This window comes from Parasteatoda tepidariorum, chromosome 5, assembly GCF_043381705.1.
Source record: "Parasteatoda tepidariorum isolate YZ-2023 chromosome 5, CAS_Ptep_4.0, whole genome shotgun sequence".
NCBI lineage: Eukaryota > Metazoa > Arthropoda > Arachnida > Araneae > Theridiidae > Parasteatoda > Parasteatoda tepidariorum.
This window is the reverse complement of record NC_092208.1, coordinates 21,112,883-21,135,005: the sequence shown is the minus strand read 5'-3', so window position 1 is coordinate 21,135,005 and position 22,123 is coordinate 21,112,883.

Below are 22,123 nucleotides of genomic sequence, written 5' to 3'. Positions count from 1 at the left end.
AGTGCATTATAGGTAAGTAAACAACTTTTAAACAAATTTTTTTTCATTGTGTGCCGTCAAATTTTGAAATAGTTAAAAGTGTGCCATCACAAAAAAAGGTTGAGAATCACTGGCCTAGAAGTATGCTTTTTCTGTACACATGAAAAAAACAGAAATAAATCTACGCGTTATACAAAGTAGTTATAATTAACTATAAAAATAGAAAAAATAAATAACTACCTCTTCTGAAACTCTCATAAATCTTAGAGAATCTGCAACATTGGTATGATGCCAGTGTTTCAACAAAATAGTCAATAGAGTAGGCAATGGCACTTCAGCACTTAAGAATTTGTCCTTTTTAACTGTGTCTTTAGAAATTTTCTTTGTTAAAACAGTAATGGCTGCCTTGCAGTTCATGTTTTTCTTGGAATTTGCTTTTTTCTGAAAGCTGGGATCCTGGCATTTCCAAGACTTGCTATACATCCATCTAAAAAAATTATGAATATCATTATTAAAATGAAATCCTAAATATATAATTGTTAAGAGTTACCCATAAAATACAAAATTTAGACACAAGTATGTGATGCAAATTTTAATACGTAAAGTCACTTTACATTTTCAGCTGCCTTAGTGAAATTTTGCTATAAGATTCAGAGTTCACACTTTAGTTAGGCAATTAAACAACAGTACTTTGACTTAGACAATTTCTGTTTTCGAGCCATTTCATATTTTTTTTCATCGATATGTTACAATTAATTTTTTCTTCCCAATCGTGGTTACTTTTCTTATCACTAAAAGAATGTATTAGTAATTATAAAGTTATTTAACACAGAAATATAGTGGCTCAAAACTTTTTATTTGAATTAAAATTAATTAATTAATTGAAACTTTTTATTTGTACGTTAGATTTTAATGTATTAGAATTCTAATCTGATGCAATATCAGTACCTATATAATTACTAGTTATATTATACATGCAACAATAGATATCTACCAAATATAAGTTTGGTACAGATTATAAATATAATGTAGGTGTTCTCTTACAGTAATAAAAAATTATTCATTAAATACTTTTGCAAAAGTATAAAAATAAATTAAAGTCTCTCCATAATAGTAGGTATATTTTTTTGCAATTATAATATTTATCTATACTGAATTGTATAGAAAAGCTGGATAAGTATATATGGGGAAAGATTATCCTTTTCTCTAACTATGTCTCAAAATAATGTTTGTGGATTAAATTAACGTAACTAAATACAAGTTTTTAAGTTCATTCTAAAAGAAAAGTGGTTCAACAAAAAAAAAATTATTCATTTAAGAAATATCAATACAGCGAAAGCATATTTTAAACATTTATTAATACATCAATTTGCAAAATGAAACTTACCTTGATAAATTTGTTCTGTGGTAGTAAACATTCCAACATGTGTGGGTAATGTCGCTGTATGCTTCCACAAATTTTTCTACGTCTTCTTCCTCCAGTGAAGAACGAAGTATTGCTTAATCATCATTTGAACTTTTTTCGTCAAAAACGAGAGTAAAATTTTTACCGAACTCAGGTAACACGCAACTTTTAAAAATATCCATAGTGTTGGTGTTTGTTTACGATTTTTGAGCGAGTTAAAAAGAAATTGAAGCGGGCATAGGGTTGCCTCTCAGCAGATTAGGAGATAGAGGACTACCAGATTAGGCGATAAGACAGTTGCCAAATAGAACCGTCGCCAGTGCGAGTGCCTGGGAGTGGACAATGTGTAAAGTCGCTGCCCGGGATTCGAACCCAGGACCATTCTGATGCAAGGACAGTTCCCTGCCCCCTACACAGGCCGGTTAGCCGGTAAACCGATACCATATGACTTAAAAATTATGAAATAAATTATTTAAATACCATATAATTTTGTTTTTTAAAACCAGATTTTTTTTACCGGAAATGCCATTACAATACGTAAGGTACCAGAATTGCTTTTTCGTGAATTTTTCGCACTCACATAAGCAAATTTTTAGTCTAAATATATACATGATAAATATATATTCACTGAAATGGTGTTTAGAAATTTAAATTTAATTTGATTGCTTCACCATTTACTTTAAACACCTTACATAAATACAAACTAATATAATTTTTTCTGATTAGGTAATGTTTAGGCTCAAAACAAAAGGACATCAAATTCTTTTTTTATATTACTATTCATCAAGATCATTTTACAAAAAAAAATGGAAACTTTTTCAAAACATTTAACGAAATATTATTGAATTCCAAAAGTTTGCGTCGGTATCACAAACAAATAGTTTAAAATTTAAAAGAACTGATAATATTTCAAGCTTAAAGTATCATAGTAAAACGTATACGAGAGTTGTTCAATTTACATGAAACAACACTTAACCGTTTCAGTCCTGTAATTTTCCTTCAAGTAACGAACAAACATTTCAGTTAAATAAAAAAACGAATATTTTTACTCACATTAAATATTTTCAACATCAGAGACATCATTTTGACAATCATTTTAAGTGCGCGAGATAAATTTATCACATAAAATGTGATTTAGAAAACTCTCGATAGAGTTCAGGAGCCATTTGTAAAGCTAAAACATGTTGGAAAATATCATTTCTACATATAGAATTTAAAAAACCTAGTTCAGAATAAATACGAGATCTCGAACAAAGTCGAAACTTTGGCATGGAGAAAATTCTTGCAAAATATCAGATTTTAGTTTCAAGCATATATATTGCATCTAAGAGAAAGTCTAAGCTAGAAAACATGCTTTTTAAATCCGATAAAAGTGAAGTTTACTGTTTTGATCCGACTGTCACGAAAATATACATTTAATATTCAAAGTATATTGCAAATGGAAAAATTTTTCAAAATAAAAATAGTTTTCAACAATATACAGAAAAGTTTTTCACTATTCCTCTCTAAATTGTATTAAACCATATATATTTATGTGAAAAGGTATTTTTAATGGTAAAGCTAAGGTGATTTTTAATGGTAATACATGCTTTTGATGATATTTATTTATTTAAAATTTCCCAAAATGTCACGAAGTTAATTGAGTATACAGCTACATGCGTATCATTAAGTGCGTATTCTGGACGGAGAAAAAAAAGTATGGTCAAAACTACCAGAATGTGGTAAAGTTTACCGAGTTTCTTGCTGCATGGGAACATCAAAAAACTCGGTATTTTTTTTCCGGAAACGTTTTGGTAGTTATTATTGTTAAATTAACACTAAGACATAATTTTAATTTACTTGATAAAATTTAGTAAATTTAATATTTGGTAATTTCACCATGATACCTTTGAGCATGGCATGAAAATAATATATTCAGTAGAAATTACTTTTCAGTTCTGCAATTTATAGCTTTTAAAATCGGAATTTCCAGTAAACCGCTACAATGCGAACGGGAAAATGACCAAATGTATTTTTTAAATACTGGTTATTTTGGTATTATTAGCTTAAAATATACTTCTTTTTAAACAGAAATGCCAATACCGAAGAGTACAGTAATTTTACAAAAGTTTTTTTCTCTGGGTAAAACATAACTTATTATGTATTTATGTTTGTAATTGATAATTAAATCAAACTTCTAAAACTTTTAAAAGTTTAAGTTGCTTGAATGAGGTAAAACCTTTATCAAATATCATTATTTTCTTTAAATTCCATTTTTGCTTTAAAAAAAAATTCATTTGTGGTAAAATAAAATTTCAAATTTTTAGTTAAATTAATTTTTTAGTAGGATAAAATTTGTTTTTAAATTTTTATTTGTTGAACTTCACCTAGTTCATAGCAAAATAGAAGCCCTCAAATTAAATTATTAATGAGTTACTTAACTTTATTTGTACTACACAACTAACTGCTAAATTTTAAAACAGAAAATTATTTTAAGCTAAAACTATTAGAACTTACGAAAATATATTTCTGGAGCATTTGAAATTAAAGTAAAAAAAATAACAGTAATAATAGTTTATATATTTTACACAGCATTGATAAAGCAGTTCATATCTGATATTTCTGTAAAACAATTCTATGTTATGAAAAAAAAATTAGACAAGAAAAAATTCTTTTTTTGTGTTTTGAAAAAACAAAAAAGGAACAAATTGATTTTTTTTTTTTTTTTTTTTACTTTTTGCGTTTCTTACTGGTTGCGTCATTTGCAGGAGTGTGTTGTATGTATTTGCGAGAAACTTTCGAGAATATTAATTTATTCTATCTATTTGTATCTAAGACGGTCCCCAAAATTTTAAAACTATTCTATTGATAAAATAACTACTAATTTAGAAATTTGAGATTAATTTTGAAATGAAACAACTGACAGATTACATTAAGAAATCAAATTTACGTGATGAATATTCATTTATTAGAAAATTCAAACATTATTAATTTATATAAACTATTCGAATGATATACAGTGTGTCCATTATAGTATAATTAAAGTACAGTTTAATGTTAGTAATAATTACTGTTGTCAAGAATTTAATAACCCTTTCTCGCCAGTCTGATTTGACCATGACAACAATGATACCAGATATTGTAGAACTGCATGCGTGATTGTCATGCCTTTTAACATCACATACGTAGTTGCGCCTGTAAGTACGTAAACTAAATTAAACTCGATTCAACTATTGAATAATATTAGGAGTAAAATTTAACCATATCAAAATAGCTGATTTATAAATAACCGAATGGATATTTCTTTCCTACAAAGAAACGCATCAATTAATTATAAAGTTGCATGTTCTACAAGCTAATTCGGTTCTTGCTTTTTCCTAGATATGATATATCAAGCTGTTCAAAAAGTTATTTGGTCATGAGTTTCAAAGCCGGCTAAAAACTTAATACAATTTATATATATATATATATATATATACGTGTTCCCTGCTATAAAATACAAATCAACCCTGCTATAAAATACAAATTAGAAGTTTTCGAAAAATTTACCTTTTCTCGAATGGTATAGTGAATAAGCCATTTTTGAGCGGATTGCGAGCTTATGTATCGAAGCGGCGATCTAAATATAATCATTTGACAATTGTGTAAGCATTTACGATGGCTTGGAGAGCAACAGCGAGCAGGAGGAGAATTTCGTTTGAAGAAAAAAAAATTGCTATATTCAAAAAATACAGTCAAGTCTATGTAATACAATGGTCTTTCTAGGTAAATACTCATAAGGCTCATTTTATGCGCTCATTATATATACTAATAAAATCTTACTTTAACACTTTTTGAGGTCCCAAAAAGTTGTTAAAAGTAACCAAAAATCAATTAAACTGGTATAATTATTTTAGATCTCTCAAATTTTATTTGCCGTCAAAATAACCACTCCGGTCGCTCCAGTGTTAGTGTGTCCATTCCATCTTTTTCATCAAAGGAATAAAACTGAGTTTTTTAATCTCAATTAAGTTTTTTTTCCTACATTGTAGGTGTTAAAGAAATAGAGTGAGGCAAATATCCGAAACTTTTTGAGTCGGGGCAAGAAATTGCGCAACACTTAACTGACGGACATTCCAACAGTGATTTGAAAAACAAGCATGATCTGCCTCAGAAAAGCGATGGATAAAGGTTATTATGGACTTACCATATGGTATACCAGAACCTAGCATTTCTTCATGTTATGTTCTCGTGTACCATACATTAATTGTCTTTCAATTAAATGCTTCAGAATGTCTTTCGCTTACACCTAAAGTTATGCATTTTTACCTCGCTCTATTTCTTAAACAGCTACACTTACGAACGAAAACTTTATAGATAGTAGAAACCGCATTTTCATTTTCTGAACAAAACAGACTGGAGGAACACAATAAGATGATTTTTTTATTCTTTTGGTTTGTTCAATTAATTTTAAATTTTAGTGGATGATAGGAATCGAAAGAGCCAAAGTCATGAAGCTCTTATGAAACCTTAAAATAGATATAAAGGTCTAAAAAGACCCGAAGAGTTTTTTAAGATAAAGAAATATATATCATTATCATCTCAGTAAGGAATGATGTAAGGTAAATTTTAAAGCAATGTTCCATATTTCGAACATTACGTTGTATGTTTTATTATAGAATATGTTTCTCTCACTGATTATGTGTGAGTTCACGTCTGTCAAATGTATCTCCGATAACTCAAATAAGATGAATATGCTAGCTATGTTAGGCAACAAGTTTTCCTTCGCAAACAAAATTTTCCTTTGCGGGATTCATTAAAAAATAATAATCCCCATACGTTTTTTCCTGCAACTTCATTTAGAACCCTTGTTTTTCTCCTCTAATTTTAATACAAATATCAGGAGCCGTGGTGGCTCACATGGTAGAGCGTTCGACTTCGAATGAGGTAACCCTGGTCCGAATCCCAGTATTGACTGGTTGATACGAATTCTGCTCTCAGATTTCACCAGCCACAGTACTAACGTAAAATATCCTCAGTGATAGACGGATCATGGATTAAAAACCCCTCGCTTAGGGCTTACCGAGGGGAGTATCATGGTTATCCTCTCTGTGTAACACAAAAGCGGTCTAGTTCCATTAAAAGAACTCCACAAAAGCTAGTTTGTCCCAAAGCTTAATCTAAGAGTTTCCTTGTTGGGCTGGGTGTAGAATTAAAGGCTATGGAGTTAAACATTGATAGTCGTAAACTCAGAGTTGGGAAGGCTGTTTAACACCACTTATATAGTATAAGAAAATAAAATACAAAGATCAAACTAGAGTTTGGAAACGGAAATCAGAATTTTTTGTTGTTTGTTTTATAGCTTTATTAGTAATAGTAATGTAATTTTAAAAGCTACTTCATCGAACAATTCTGATTATACCCATATCTAAAACAAGCTCAAAACATTTCTTAACCCATGTCAGAATAGGTTTTTGTGCAGTTTGCAAATAAAATTTATTTATGAAATAGTTATAAAACAAAGTTTTAAATGAACTCAGTAAATTGACAAAACTTTTTTTAATTAGTTTTCTGATTTCGATATTTGTAATATGAATCTTGAAATGTGATATGAAATGAAAATAAATCTTCGAATTTTATTTTATTTTTATAATCTATGTTACAAATTACGTAAATATTTATAAATTCCGTTATTGGTCCATCAAGTTCAGATAGACCAATGCTCATTCCTTAGCTTATAACAACTATTTAAAAAGTAATTTAAAAATGCTGTATAAATGAAATTAAAACGACCTTGTACAAAATAATTTTTAAAACGTTATCAAATATAGATATTAATCTTTAAATATTTCAAGAAATTCTCCGCTTTCACAAATTATTCCATTCAGTTCATTTTAAATAAATTCCCCCCAAAAAAATTCTGCAGATTTTCCAATTTATTGATTAAGGATGGCTCATAAAGAACATAGGGAGGAATCTCACGGTACATTTTTCTTCCTCTATAATTCCAAATCTTTAAGCACGATATAGTCGTTAAATAAATCAATAGTATTGGATTTTGAAAGATTTCAACGATACAGTTCCTTATTCTCTTAATCTATTGAATTATTGATGCGAGGCATATTTTTTTGCTGCGGGATATTAATCGATAAAAGATATCAAGAAGATAGAGATATTGTCTTAAATAGTTTCAAAGGGCACTAATATCTATAAAAAATTTGAGAAGTTTGAATAATCTCCTTCAAAATTACTTCTTTCTGCTGTTAAAGAAGTATTAAAATATAACAGACATCACTATTTATTTTTAATCTAGGCATGTTTTAATATTGAAAGGTTAGACATTATACATATTTAAATATCATATTTTCAAATTTTAATATAAAATGTCCTATTCATATTTAGAATTTGGGATAGAATAGATAAATATCATACTTTATTTAAAAAATATATATATTTTTTTGTTTTGAACTGTTCTTTAGTATTATATCTGGGAAGGTGCCTTACAAATTTTTCGATTTCCTAATCAATGTTTAACTTAATATCAGCATCTAAATTATAATTTTTTTACCTTTAAAATAGAGAACTCGGGTTTTTATTAAATTTAGACAAGACTTTTGCGACATAATTTACTTTTGGTCCTAACAGATCATTTTAAATATAAATGTGTTTTTGCAGGTTTAAAATATTAGGAAAATTTAAAAGACATTCTCTCGTATTTGGTTAAAATTGTCATATGGAATATAAAAAATACATTACATGGAGCTTATTCATTTAAGGAGCGGAGCGTAAGGTTGTATAATTTTAAGCCGCATTTTGAAGTTGTGCGGGATTTGATTTTTTAAAAAGAAATTTTGATGCAAACGTCAACTTTTCTCATGCAGTCAATTAAATGTTTCTGCTAATTGTGCTGATAAATAATAGAAGTTCTAAAAACTTGTTAACAAATAGTCTGTAAACCATTCTGTTTATGCTTAAAGTAGTTTTCAAAATGAAATATAGATGGCAGTATAAAGTCACGTGAATAGTAAATGTTAATTTTTGTTTTATGTATATGTAGTTTTAGTTCTCTATGTGTTTTGTCTCAATAAAGTTGTGTAATTAAAACCGGCATGGTAAGTGATTATTTTCCCCGAGACGAATAAAACCTTTTTTCACATTCTAAAGAAAAGTGTGATGTAAATGCACCATATTCGAAAAATTATGTTGTTTTTTTTACTCAATAGTCTCTTAACCCTTTGACGTAGATATGACACCGGTGTTCATTTAATATTTTTTATTACTTAAATATTTTTTCTGATGCTATAATTGCAAGCAAAAATATTTTTGGTATTTTTAGATTATAAAAAACAACAGTCTTATAGTTGCGAAAAAATTCTGTTAGATTATTACAATTCTGCTTGTACTAAAATATAAAATCCAAGGAAAAAGTAGTTTGAAAATGTATGCTTTCATTCATATACAAGAATTTTTTATTTATTGATATTGAAAATTAAAGAAATTTCTCTGATTATTGTTACTCTTAAATCTATATAACTGCAAAAATGTGCAAATTTCAAAAATAATTGTTTAAAAGTGAGCTGTGTTTCGAATATTTTACCTTTAACGCAGGAAAAGACGCCTGTGTCTTATGCTGTATTTCTTAACTATAAATTATTATAATAATATTACAACATAATATTTTTCTCCTATTTTGAAAAAAAAGAATCAAATCAATGAAAAAATCAAAACACACACTCTGTCTTAAAATTTTGCATTATTTCCACCTGGTTAGCTAGTATTGACACGTGGCATATATAATAACAACAATATTAAAAATATTACTGACAAAATATTACTTACGAAAAATACGCTTAATAAAAATTCTGCGTCAAAGCGTTTTTTCGTCATTGAACAAATATAATTTACTATCATTTATATTAGTAGAATAGCGAAAAAAAGAATCAACTGAATATTAAACTGAAAAAACAACAACATTGCATTCCTTGTATCGTCTAAACTTTCAAATGAAGATCATTTGCAAAAACATTATAGACGAAACAAAATTAATAAAAACATACGTTTCATGACTTGTTCTTGTGTTCGATCATAATTCCCTTTTCTTATATATATATATACTAGAAATTTACCTAATAATTTTAATCTAGCTAGGTAGTCAAAGAATTCAATTAAAATATAATATTTAAACGCCAAAAAAATAATTTCTAATATCTAAATTAAGCGAAAAGGCAGAAGAAAAAGATTAATTCAATTTTATTTTACCTATTTGATTAATAATAATATTATATCCAAATACTAACTGAAGTCTCTTTAAAACTCTTCATAACACTCTGAATTGTATCCTTTTTTTTAAAAAAAAAACTGTATCTGATTTTTAATAGTTTGTTTTCTGATATACATACCTTAAAAAAACACAATAAAACATCTTAGAGGTGCAATCCTTTTTTTACTTCACCTTTTCTATCTTTTTTTTTTACCTAATTTTATAATTAACCGAGTTTTTAATCGAATGGTCACAGAATTTAATTAAAACTTAATTCTAGTAAATGCATTGCCTGTAGCTCTTTTTATTGTTGCGAATTGAATTAGCTTCCTAATCTTTTTATCTCCTCAAAGCATTAATTATGATTGTTTTATACTTTTCTTTCTTAAAAACGCAATCTTATTTTTCAATAATTGTTCTTTCATTAATTTATAATTTCCCTCTTTGTTTGAAATAAAAGTAATTAAATGTTATCTTTCTTTTAAATAGTTAATTAATTGAATTTTTCAGAAAATTGCAAAGTAAATCAAGTAAAGATATATTTATTCAAGGGCTAGAGTTTCCCAGAGTTATGATATTTTCTTCGCATTACAATTTGAAAAAGACTGATATTTTTTCAGATATCAATAATGCCTATAATATAAACAGTTTTATGATTCTCTATCATTGACAAAGGATAAAATAATATAATATTTGAAAATAAATATTTATCAAAATTTGCTTACTTGTTTTTCAGATATTATGCATAAATGCAACGCTGCATTTTGCAACACTGCGTGACTTGTCTATATTATAGGAAAAATAAATAATCTGAATTAAATTCTTTACAGTTCTTTAAAAACGCTTCAAAAAGTCAAACATTTCAAAATTGTTTTATTAAAAATATTAGTCAAATCAAACAAATCACAAAATCAAGCAAATGGACAATTATCTTGTAAAATCTAGCAGAGTTTTTTCAATAATAATGAAATCTCACTTACTACACTGTGAAAAAGTCCTGATGGAAAATACAAGCACTGAGTACATCCTCTGTAAAATCCATTTTTACGGTAATTTTTGGAATAATATTTTTTTCATTACAGCGATTCAGTGCTTTGACAATAAACATTATTAGAAAAATTACTCAATATAATTAATAGACTTTTTTATCCCGTCAAGTTTTACAGTAAAAACTACTGGCAACCTGAGTACTAGCATTTTAACAGTAATTTGTGCCAAATTTTTTTTCTAATAATAATTACCTGATAATAGCATAAGCCTTTAAAAGCTTTTTATGAGTTTTTTTTTCTTTTTGAAACAAGTAGCTCACTATGACAATACAAATAGCTTACAATGAAATGCAAATCGCTTACTATAACTAAACAAAGAGAACTTACAGAACAGGTTAGTTGCAATCGATATTGAAATATATTGTTCCTCTGTACGTTAAGAGTTATTGAAAACGTTGCTTTCTTAAGTTGAATGGATCAAAGTTACACATTATTTTGCACTTTGTAAGCTTGTATATACAATAGAAACAATGTAAATATATAATTTTATTTAGCAATAATGCAACGAAAAATTCGACTTCATGATATCTGAAAACAATTTAAACTAGCAATTCCATGCAGAACAAAATTTCTGTTAAAATTTTTGAGGCTCTAGTTAATCTTAAAACTAATGGAAATTTTATTCACAGAAAATAACCCTTCATGATTCTAATATTTAGAAAATCAACACTGTAAAATTTATTTCCAACGGAATATGTTGATGAACAAAAACATCTGGTATACCGTTGTATTTTCACCCAAAATCAATCTCTATTAAAATTTGAGTGCAATAGTTAATCTAAAAATAGACGGAGTCTAAATTGATTAATAATATTTGATGTTGTTGTAGTTCATTTACGTCGCACTAGAGCTGCACAATGGGCTATTGGCGACGGTCTGGGAAGCATCCCTGTGGATGATCCGAAGACATGCCATCACAATTTTGATCCTCTGCAGAGGGGATGGCACCCCCGCTTCGGTAGCCCAACGACCTGCACGCGAAGTCGAGCACTTTATGGTAGCACAGTTTAACGAGGACCAATACCGCACACCCTCGGTCCTTACGCAGACTGATCCAAGTGGGATATTTGATATGGTTATAAAATAAATTCAATTAGTATTGGGCTGGAAACAATAGAAGTTTGTGTTTTTATGGTGTAAGGAGCAGCAGCTAAAATTTGAGCATTCCAGCTAGTAAAAAATGTGTTTTTGCTAAAATTTGTTTGCATAATTCATATGTTAGTGACAAGAATGAAAGTTAATGGATGGAAAATACTGATATGATGAAAAATATCTGAATTTAAGTAACTATTAAAAAAGCGTTAGACGAGAATGCATAAATTTTGTAACCGTTGAAGAAATCCCACGGGTATGCATTTACTTTTATCTCTCTAGTAAATATTTTTCAAAATTAGTGTTCAAACTGCAATATTGACTTTTTCATATATATATATATATATATATATTATGTTGAAAATACTTATATATTCAGAGTGTTCAGTAANAAGAATGACTTGACATTCTTCAGTAATGTAATATTCCAAAATATATATATATATATATATATATATGTATGAAATTCTTATGAAATGATGTATTTATCATGCTATAAATTAATTTATTTTTCCCGTTACATCAAATAAAAATAATCTAAAGTTACTATATTTTTTTAAAATTATCTTTGTTAACTATATTTTATACATCCTTGTTATCTATCTCTTTCAAAGAGAGACACAGAAGTAAATTTTTAATAGAAATCGCAAGCACCAGTTTTTATATTTTTCGTAAAACCAAATCAAATAACTTCAAACAAGTTCAGATTTTACAAATTTAGATATAAACAATATTTTGTATTTTTTTTGTATTTCTTTTTATCTATGCAATGCCTTCGATGCAATGCATAGGTTTAAAATTCCATGCATTTTAAATTGCTGGAAGATATAAAAATTACTTTCATCTCCATAGATTCAAAGTAGACTCATAGAAAGTTTTGAGTTCAAGAAAAAAAATCTCTTTTTAAAAGTGTTTTATGTGCTTCTATTTACAACATCATGCAAATTTAAATAGCATAAATTAGATTTAAAAGACCATTTTTTTATCTGTTGTGTATTTCTATGCATTGTCAAAAAGGTTCAGTAAAGTTATAGGCATAGGTTTACAATAAAACTGTAATGCCTTTTTATTAAATTAACGAGGCATATATGTTTAATTGTTACTACTTAATTTTTTTATTTCCATTTAAAATTTTTGCCATAAAAAATATATCAGTTTGTCTATGTTTTCCATCTTTTTCTAAAGAAAATTATCGAATTGAGTAAATAAAGGATTATATAAGTTATATAATAATAAATACTTTAATACATCCAGTATTTCAAATTACTACTTTGTGAAATAACGAGCATATTTTGTGTCAAACTACTCAAGAGCTTTTTTGAAGATCTTTTATCTAGGAAAATAAAATAAGCTACAGCTAAGAAACGTATACTTGGGGCAAAGTTATAATTTGAAACTGTATATTTAATCTTGTTAGAACAATTTTCGGGACTTTTGAATAGACAAATAACTTAAATATTAAAAAAAAGTTGTTAATTTTTCAAAATCACATATTTGTTGAAATTTTTTCACATTGATCATAATTATCAAATTCAATGTATAACAAATTTTTATTTTCTGTTACAGGAGATTTTTTTAATGGATCTTGGACATTTCTATATTGCTGATTTCAAATCTGCAAACAGTTTCTCTCTCCAAGCTACTATTTTTTTTTAATAGTATTTTAGTATGTTTTTTGTCGGAATGTAAAAGTTCAAAAACGTTATCCATAAGATTGGGTCACATAAATTTTGCGACAAATTTCTAGGAGAGTGAGGACTCATCATCAGGACTTAAATTTCCTAGGAAACCAGGCCCTAAAATGTCGTCATACGCCAGTAGATATGCTTCTGTATTCCGAACTGTTTATTCTTTTGTTTGTAAGCAAGTCATAATTGGAACGCGTGCCCAGCCACGTTCGACAACATTTTCCCCATGCAGTTTTAATGCTGATGGTGTATCATATTTCTCCAAAAAGTTTTCGTTAGATTTTCGTAACTCTGTGTTATATATAAGGTTTTTTAACTTGTTCATTTCTGCATAACAGATTAAAAATCTCATTTAAAAAAAGTTTTACTCTGAGAGAGAAATTGATTGAAATTGTGGGGGCGGAGTTATCGACCATGCCAACCTTCATCTATCAAAAGGTACCTCTTAATTGAATCAAGTTAGCATGTCTTATATACCAGTGAATTGATGTTTAATATTCGTAGTGGTAGTTACTCCACAATACTCCCCCACCAGAATTTTGTCAGAGATAGAATTCGATGAACGGTTTCCACTTAGTTGCTGTACTTGTGAAAGACCGGGAGAGCTGGAATTAAGATCACCGGGTTTTTGAGTGCTGAATGTGAGAGGTGTATTAACTTCACAGACGTGGTCGCTCCTGTGTTGCCTTTAGCAGTCGAGTGTATGCTGGCCGACGTTGTGTGTATGCTCGAGACGAGACTGAGCAGCAACAGAGTGAGGAGGTGGATAATGTTGCAGTCACAAATATCAAGTCAACTGTTCAATGTGGATCATCCAGTGAAGTAGGCGTTACTGTCAAGATATTTGCGAAGTGGGTGTTACTGCGTGTTCAAATCACGTCCGAGGGTCACCAATGTGGGGGCTGAGTTATCGACCATGCTAACCTTCATCTATCAAAAGGTACCTCTTGATTAAATCAAGTTAGCATGTCTTATATACCAGTGAATTGATGTTTGATATTCGTAGTGGTAGTTACGCCACAAAAATATTAAATCACCAACAAAAAATTATCTAAGATCTGTTAAAAATATAACGCAACTATAAAGAATAAAACATTTGTTATCGTCTAAAGTTTGTATGGATTGCAAACAGAAAAATTACGAAAAAGTGAAATTAAACTAAGTAAATAAGTAATATTCTCGATTTGTACAGTAGCACTAAATATTAAAGAATATTAAACTCTCCAATGCATTGAAAAGGAAAAGGAAACGTTTAAAAGGCCTGAGTATAAATGAAGATGAAGTTTTTGGCGTCGCACCATTAAAAAAAACTATGAAAGCACGCATTTGACAAATGCGTCTGGGAGTTACTTCAGCGTAGTAAGATAGGTGATAAGGAAGAATTCAAAATGAATTGCGTTTTTAAAGGATAAAGTTGTGGAGATGAAATGTCTCTCCGATCAACTGTGACTAATGTTGATGTTGCACAATCGTACTCGTGCGTCTAATAAATCATCGAAGACTCCAGGTGAATCATGCGTTTGACTGCTTCTCCCAAATCTTAAACTGTATAGTATCTTTCATCTATCATGGTCATGTTCATATACTTAGATAAGGTGATAGTGGTACACCGGGTACTGCTGCAGATAGAATGGGGAAGTTTCAAATCCAATCATGAAAAATGATTTATTGTATGAGATTTTGGTAACGGTTGGAAATAAGTGGAAATTAGGACTTGAAATATTTTTATTGGAACTGTTATCTTATAAAAATTGTAAAAACTGATTCGATTTGTTTTTTGAATACTATAGAATGAAAAGATATCTTAAGCTCTATACACAATAGATACACTCTTATGATTATCATTATACATTACAATAGATCTTAAGCTCTATACACAATAGATATACACAATATATCTTAATATATCACCACACACAGAAAAAATATTATGGTCAAAAATACCAGAATATAATACAATTTACCATGCTTCTGGATTTAGAGGAACAGTAAAAGCCCAATAGTTTTAACTGAAGCACTTTAGTACGGATTTTGGTAAAATTAACAATAAAATATTGTTATATAATCTGTGATAAAATTTGCTAAATGCGGTTAAATTTGGTAATGTTGTGATTTAAAAACCATTTGTTCGGTTAAATTTACTTTACATTTTCGTGTGTTTTACTAAATGTGAGGTCATAAAAATTTAAATTTTTGAAAACTATAATCGGTAAACTGAACGCAAAAATTACCAAATGAATGATTAAACATTTCATTTTGGTATTTAATAACATAATTATGTTTGTTTGTTTTTACCAGAAATGCCATTTCCATACAGTACGATAGTTTTACGAATAATGTTTTATCCGTGAATATCGATATAACGTTATACATCTTAACATTTAGCGTTATACATTTTAACATATAGCGTTATACATCTAACATTAACGTTATACATCATTACATCCTAAATTAATTCAATATACGCCAATTCTCTTTGCGTTTATATTTAGTCAGTTCATACTTCAAGGTATTCTATTTCACTCCCTATTTTAAGTTATACTACGTAATTTTCTGCCAAAAAATCGCGATATTTCTTTTCAAAGCTAAGTATTTCAAAGTCCTTAGATTTTAATCTATTTAACCATCTCTTAAAACGTTGCATCAAATTATACATTGTATCAATTTATGCGCCGCGTCAATTTACTTCACACTCATCCATAATTCGCGTCAATCTTTTTTCCCGTTCCGTCATACAGTGGTGGGAACTCGGAAACACCTGCCCCAAAACTGATACTTTAATTAAGTTTTCTAAAAATTATCAAATATTGGTTTTCTAGTCCGCTAGTTAACAATCTAAGATTAGAATTTCAATATTCGAAATAGCGGATACAAAATGATGGCGTTTAAATGGCAAAAATTGAATCTGCCTAATTAATCATAAATATTACTTCAAAAAAGCTATATTTTATTTTTATTTGATACATTTAAGTTTGATATGTAATTACTAGAGATCTTTTATCCGAAATTTAATAAATCACTATTTCAAATAAAGAGTAATAAGTAAGCAAAATATGCATCTTTCTGAACTAGTTAATACTTAACTTTAAGTTAGGTAGTTACGCTAAATATTAACCTGTTCAAAAATAAGTTTATCCTTGAATATGTAATCTAATCTTGACCAAAAATTAATTGATATCTTCAACTCAAACAGTTGACATTTCTACAAACATTGTTATGAAAGTTTTGATTTATGAATATTAAAGTTCAAAAATTCTAAGGCAAATATAAATTGATTATATGTATATTACGGGACGGTTATATAACGGTTATATAACATGCACATCATTTACATAATGATGTGCATGTTACTGTGAATGACCGAAATCGGTGGTTTTTGACTTTCACCGGTGAATGTTGACAATCACATAGTCGCTTTGGTGAATGCCCAAAATATTTATTACATCCGATTTGATATTAATTTATTCGTGGATATCATTACATTTATTCGATATTTTAATACTTATTGACGATACGTTAGAAGAAACATCAGTGATTGGAGTATCGGGCAAATATATACTGGCCAATTATACTTGACCTTAAAAAAATATCAGTGCAGGGTATACCGGGCAAATGTATACTGGGCAGTGGCACTGAGCCTTAAAAAAACATCAGTGTAGGGTATCCCGGGCAATGGCACTTGACCTGAAAAAAACATCAGTATAGGGTATACCGGGCGAATGTATACTTGGCAGTATCCCTTGAGCTTAAAAAAACATCAGTGTAGGGTATATCGGGCAAACGTATACCGGGCAATGGCACTTGACCTTAAAAAACCAATGCCCGTTATACATTTGCCCGATATACCCTACACTGATGCTTTTTTAAGGTCAAAGGCCACTGCCAATTATATATTTGCCCGATACTCCAAACACTGAGATTTCTTCTAATCTATCGTCAGTAAGTATTAAAATATCTAGTAAATGTAATTATATCCACGAATAATTTAATATCAAATCGGATGTAATAAATATTTCGGAAAGCGACTACGTGATTGTCAACATTCACCAGTGAAAGTCAACAACCACTGATTTCGGTCATTCACAGTAACATGCACATCATTTACATAATAAACTCATCAGGACGTTTATTTCATACTTTGCCTAAATAGCATCCGTCATTATATATAATGTCGGCATTTCATACTTTGCCAGTCACATATATATTATATAAACTCATGTTTGTGAAAACTGCAACACCATGAAGGAATCGTCATAATTGAATGAAATTTAATACACAGTTAAGTGGTAGTAGTACAAATAAATGATTAAATTTTCAAAGCAAAAAAACAATAACAAGAGATCAAAATTAGTATTTTGTGTAGACACCACGCGCAGCAATAAGTGCTGCTACACGACGTGGCATGGAGTCAAGCAAATTTTGACTGACTGTCTGAAGAAAAGCATTCTATATTGTTAGTATACGTACCCAAAGTTCGTCTGTTGAAGCAACAGGACGAAGATCACGAGCGAGACGCTGACCTACGAAATCCCACATATGTTCAATCGGTGACATATCAGGGGAATACGCAGGCCAAGGAAGAAACTGTACCTGCCGCGATGCAAGGAGGCATTGCGCAGTCCTAGCAATATGAGGGTGGGCATTGTCCTGTTGAAATACAGCGCCTGGCAAGGCTTGAAGGAAAGGAACAGCTTGAGCTGTAGAACTTCACTGATGTACCAGTTGCTGTTGAGATTACCCACAATTCGTAGCAATTGAGATCGTCAATGACTTGCTGTGGCACCCCAAACCATAACTCCGGGTGTTCGTCCACTGTGGCGTTCGATAATGCACTCCGGAAGGTGGCGTTCACCGGCATAGCATCTGGCACGAATGCGGCCATCATGGTACAATGAAACACCTGTACTTATTGACCACTGTGCTGCCAGTTGCCTAGAGGGAGCCGTACAGTCCGTCAGCGCCATGCGGACCAGGTGTCTATCACCTCGAGCTGACGTTACATTTCGGGGTCCACTCGCGGATTTCCGAGCTGTCCGACACTCGTCCGTCCACTGCTTCCAAACACGCATCACTGTGCTGCTGAAACGCAGCACACGAGTGGTTACTGCACGATAAGACAATCCAGCTTCACGAAGGCCGATGATTCTCCCCCGTTAAAACTCCGTAACTTGTTGAAATCTCGCTCTCTTTTGTCGAGGAGGCTTAAGTAACGACTGAGCTAACGTTTACCACTAGCAGATAATCATACACGCCTCGCTACAGTCGCCTATTTATTCGGATCCATCCGCCGTTCAGAGAGAGCTGCTCAGCATACGCATGCGCTACTGGTCTGAAATTCTAATCATTTGCATATCATGCTCTACTTTGCATTTCCTGAAAATTTCAGCTCACTCGCATAAGTCCTTCATGGTGTTGCAATTTTCCCAAACATGAGTTTATATATATATTTTCTTAATTTATTATTCAAAACGAAACACTCTGTCTCACACTTTTAAATTCACATCCTGTCCTTAAATCTAATTTTGGCTCAAGCACGCATTATTAAAAGTACCCTTTTCCCTGAGATAATATATTTATATATATATATATATATATATATATATATATATATATAACCGGCAGGACGGTTAGAAGTCCAATAAAACGTTGCGAAATTTGTTTCAGTCAAGTGATTTAAGAAAAGTATTTTTGTGTTATATAATATCAAACAAGCTATTGATACTATTTAACTAAAAAGCATTAAAAAAGTATCACAAACGGGTTGATCGCTATAGCCTCCGGCCCCGCACCAACCAACCAAAATCACCATAGTGATATTTTTCCTTCACTTGTTGCTGAGGGTGGCAACGAGTGACTGAGATGGAGGCCATGTGTTTTAAAATGTAACCAAGTAGTGTGTGTTTAGAAGGGAGATTAAAAAAACTATCTCCTACAATTGTACCATGAATAAATTTTGTTTTAACATTTTTAATAAAGTCTTATAACTGAAGCTTTTAAAAAGTGTTATAAAAGTAATATACGCTTAAAATGGTAAAAACTTTATTAAATACAGTTTTATTTATGCTTCATTTACGCTTCCGTGATATCCTACTCATTTTGCATTTAATCTATGCATTGTATATTATTCTCGACTTTAATTAATTGAACGTATTCAATAAATTTCTACTAAACGCATTTTCTAAATTTGAATTATTCTTTTTGTAAAATTTAATTAAAAGTATTCATTCTAGATACATAAATTTATTTTAAAAGACCGGTTTTAGAAGACAGTTTCATAATTAAATACGTTTAAACTTTTTAAATTTAATTTATTATCTTTTGTATGCAGTCGGTAATAATTTTTTTTCTTTGAAACAATATTTTTTAGTAAATTAATATGTTACTGAAAATAGATTTCAATTTCATTCATGGAAAATACGCAGTTAAGGAGTCTTAATTATTACTTGTTTTGAAATTTTTATACTATATATTAAATTCTGTAGGAGTCAAATAATTTGTTTATACCTTGTACACAGTTCAATTAATTTCCGATAGAGCAACATATGGCCAATTAGTTTCTTGACTCGACGTTGCTAAGCTAATGATGAAAGTAAGAAGAAATATACTATATTATTGCTCCTGTCCCTCTTTATCATTATTATTATATAAATACTTTGATTTGTACCAAACTTACTAAAAAATACATTTAATATTGGTATCTAATTAAGGTATTTGGGTAATACGTTTTTTTAATGTACTTTCGAAAGTAAGTACCTGGAAAAAAAACTGAAAGTCAAGTAACGGGCATTTTTTTTTACTTTCTTGATTGTCGTAAATAACCTCGTACGTAGAAATTGTCAAATGAATATAGTTAATCTTCTTTTGTTGGGATGATTTACTAAAAACGTACTTTGCTTTAATCTAGTAACGCAAAGCCACCTGGATAAGCAACATGTTATAATAATTGGGGAAAAATATTTTAACTTAATTTTAGCTTATGCATTATTTCAATTATAAATTATAAGTTATTTAAATTGTTAGATAAATTTTATTGAAAAGTATAAGTGAAATAGTTTCCACTCATTACTATTATTTGGCTATTTATCAAATACCAAGTTTTTTTTTATGAAAAAAGATAGTTAAATTAAAACTTATTTCTCGAGAGAAAAAATTATATTTCACACTTCTAGCAAAACTTTTAGCAGCATCGATTAAATATTTCTGGCAATGAATTAGAATTTAAAGGAAAAAATATCTAGTTATACAGTTTGATTTTTATTTAAAGTATTTTTCACGAAAAATATGACACTTGAAAAAGTGTTATAGGATAAATCAGATTATGTCCCAAAATTAGGAGTGTATATTCTGACTATTACGGAATGACAAATATTTTGGTACTTGGTATTTGTCATTTTTTTAGAACAATTATAAAATGACAAATATTTTATGAGTTATATAAAAAAAATCAATTAGTTTCAGAACTAGATTATTGATTAGAACATATTATTTGCATGATTTGTCTAAATATAAATATTTTGTGAGTAATTACATGGATAATTCGTCTTCCCATTTAGAGTATCTCAGCATGACGACACATTAATAAAGTATAAAAATAGTGCGTAAGCGCACAATACCATTATGTTTCACTGTTGAACATAAGTTTATTTTTGTTTTCACAGTTATCGGAAATATCTTGTTGTGCCATCAAGAAAAGGAACTTAAAATGGCACAACTTACACAAAACTACACATCATTAACACTGCGAACTTGGTATTTGTCATTTCTCTAGAACAATAGCTCTTGTTTCTCGGATCACGGAAGGGCGCTTAGAGTGGTAAAAGATCGTAAAAATTACGCTTTTGATGATGGCATTTTGGAGGAGAGTGATGAAAGCAGAAAAAAAAATAATCCACGATTGCTTTGTTGAGACGATCAATTAAATTATATACCGAGGACAAGTCGGATATAAAACATTTGTCACTTGAAGTTGGCAACAGAAACGCATGTCTTGTTAAAGACCTGGCTGGCAATTAAGCTACATTGTTAATTAAAATGCACCATTTATTAAATCTGAAAGGGAATAAGTGTGAGGGACCAACTACATATAAAATTATATTTCTTAATTGCTTTATTAGTAGGTCTTGCTTTTTATTATGTATCCCGTAGTTTTAGATTTGTATAAATCATTTACATTTACTCAAATATCTTCAAATAGAATATAATTTACCGTTTAATTAGAGTAGTGTCTGTGTATATTTATAGCAGTAATATAAAAGTGGAAAGGAAATAGCAATTAAAAACGATTTTATAAACGGAAATTGATTTTTTTTTAAAATTCAAGTCAATGGAAGCATATATAATATCTAGAGAATAATACAATGCAAATAGTTCATTTGGATTTTGTCTGAAAAATTTATAATTATTAAACATTATAAAATAATAAAAAAACAAAGCAAAACAAATCAATTTTTAAAAATTCATTTCTATGTTTATACTGTGTAACATAGATTTTATATTTTACTAATTTAAGATCACTACGTTTTTTTTCTTTAAACTATCCACATTAAAATACAAAATATCTCTTTTTTATTAAAATGCATTAAAATATGCACATAAAAACTATTAAAAAAAGAATAAACAATGTAATAAACAGACTTAAATACTTCTTTTAATATCGTAACATTCAATTTATACCTTCATTCATTCGAACGCT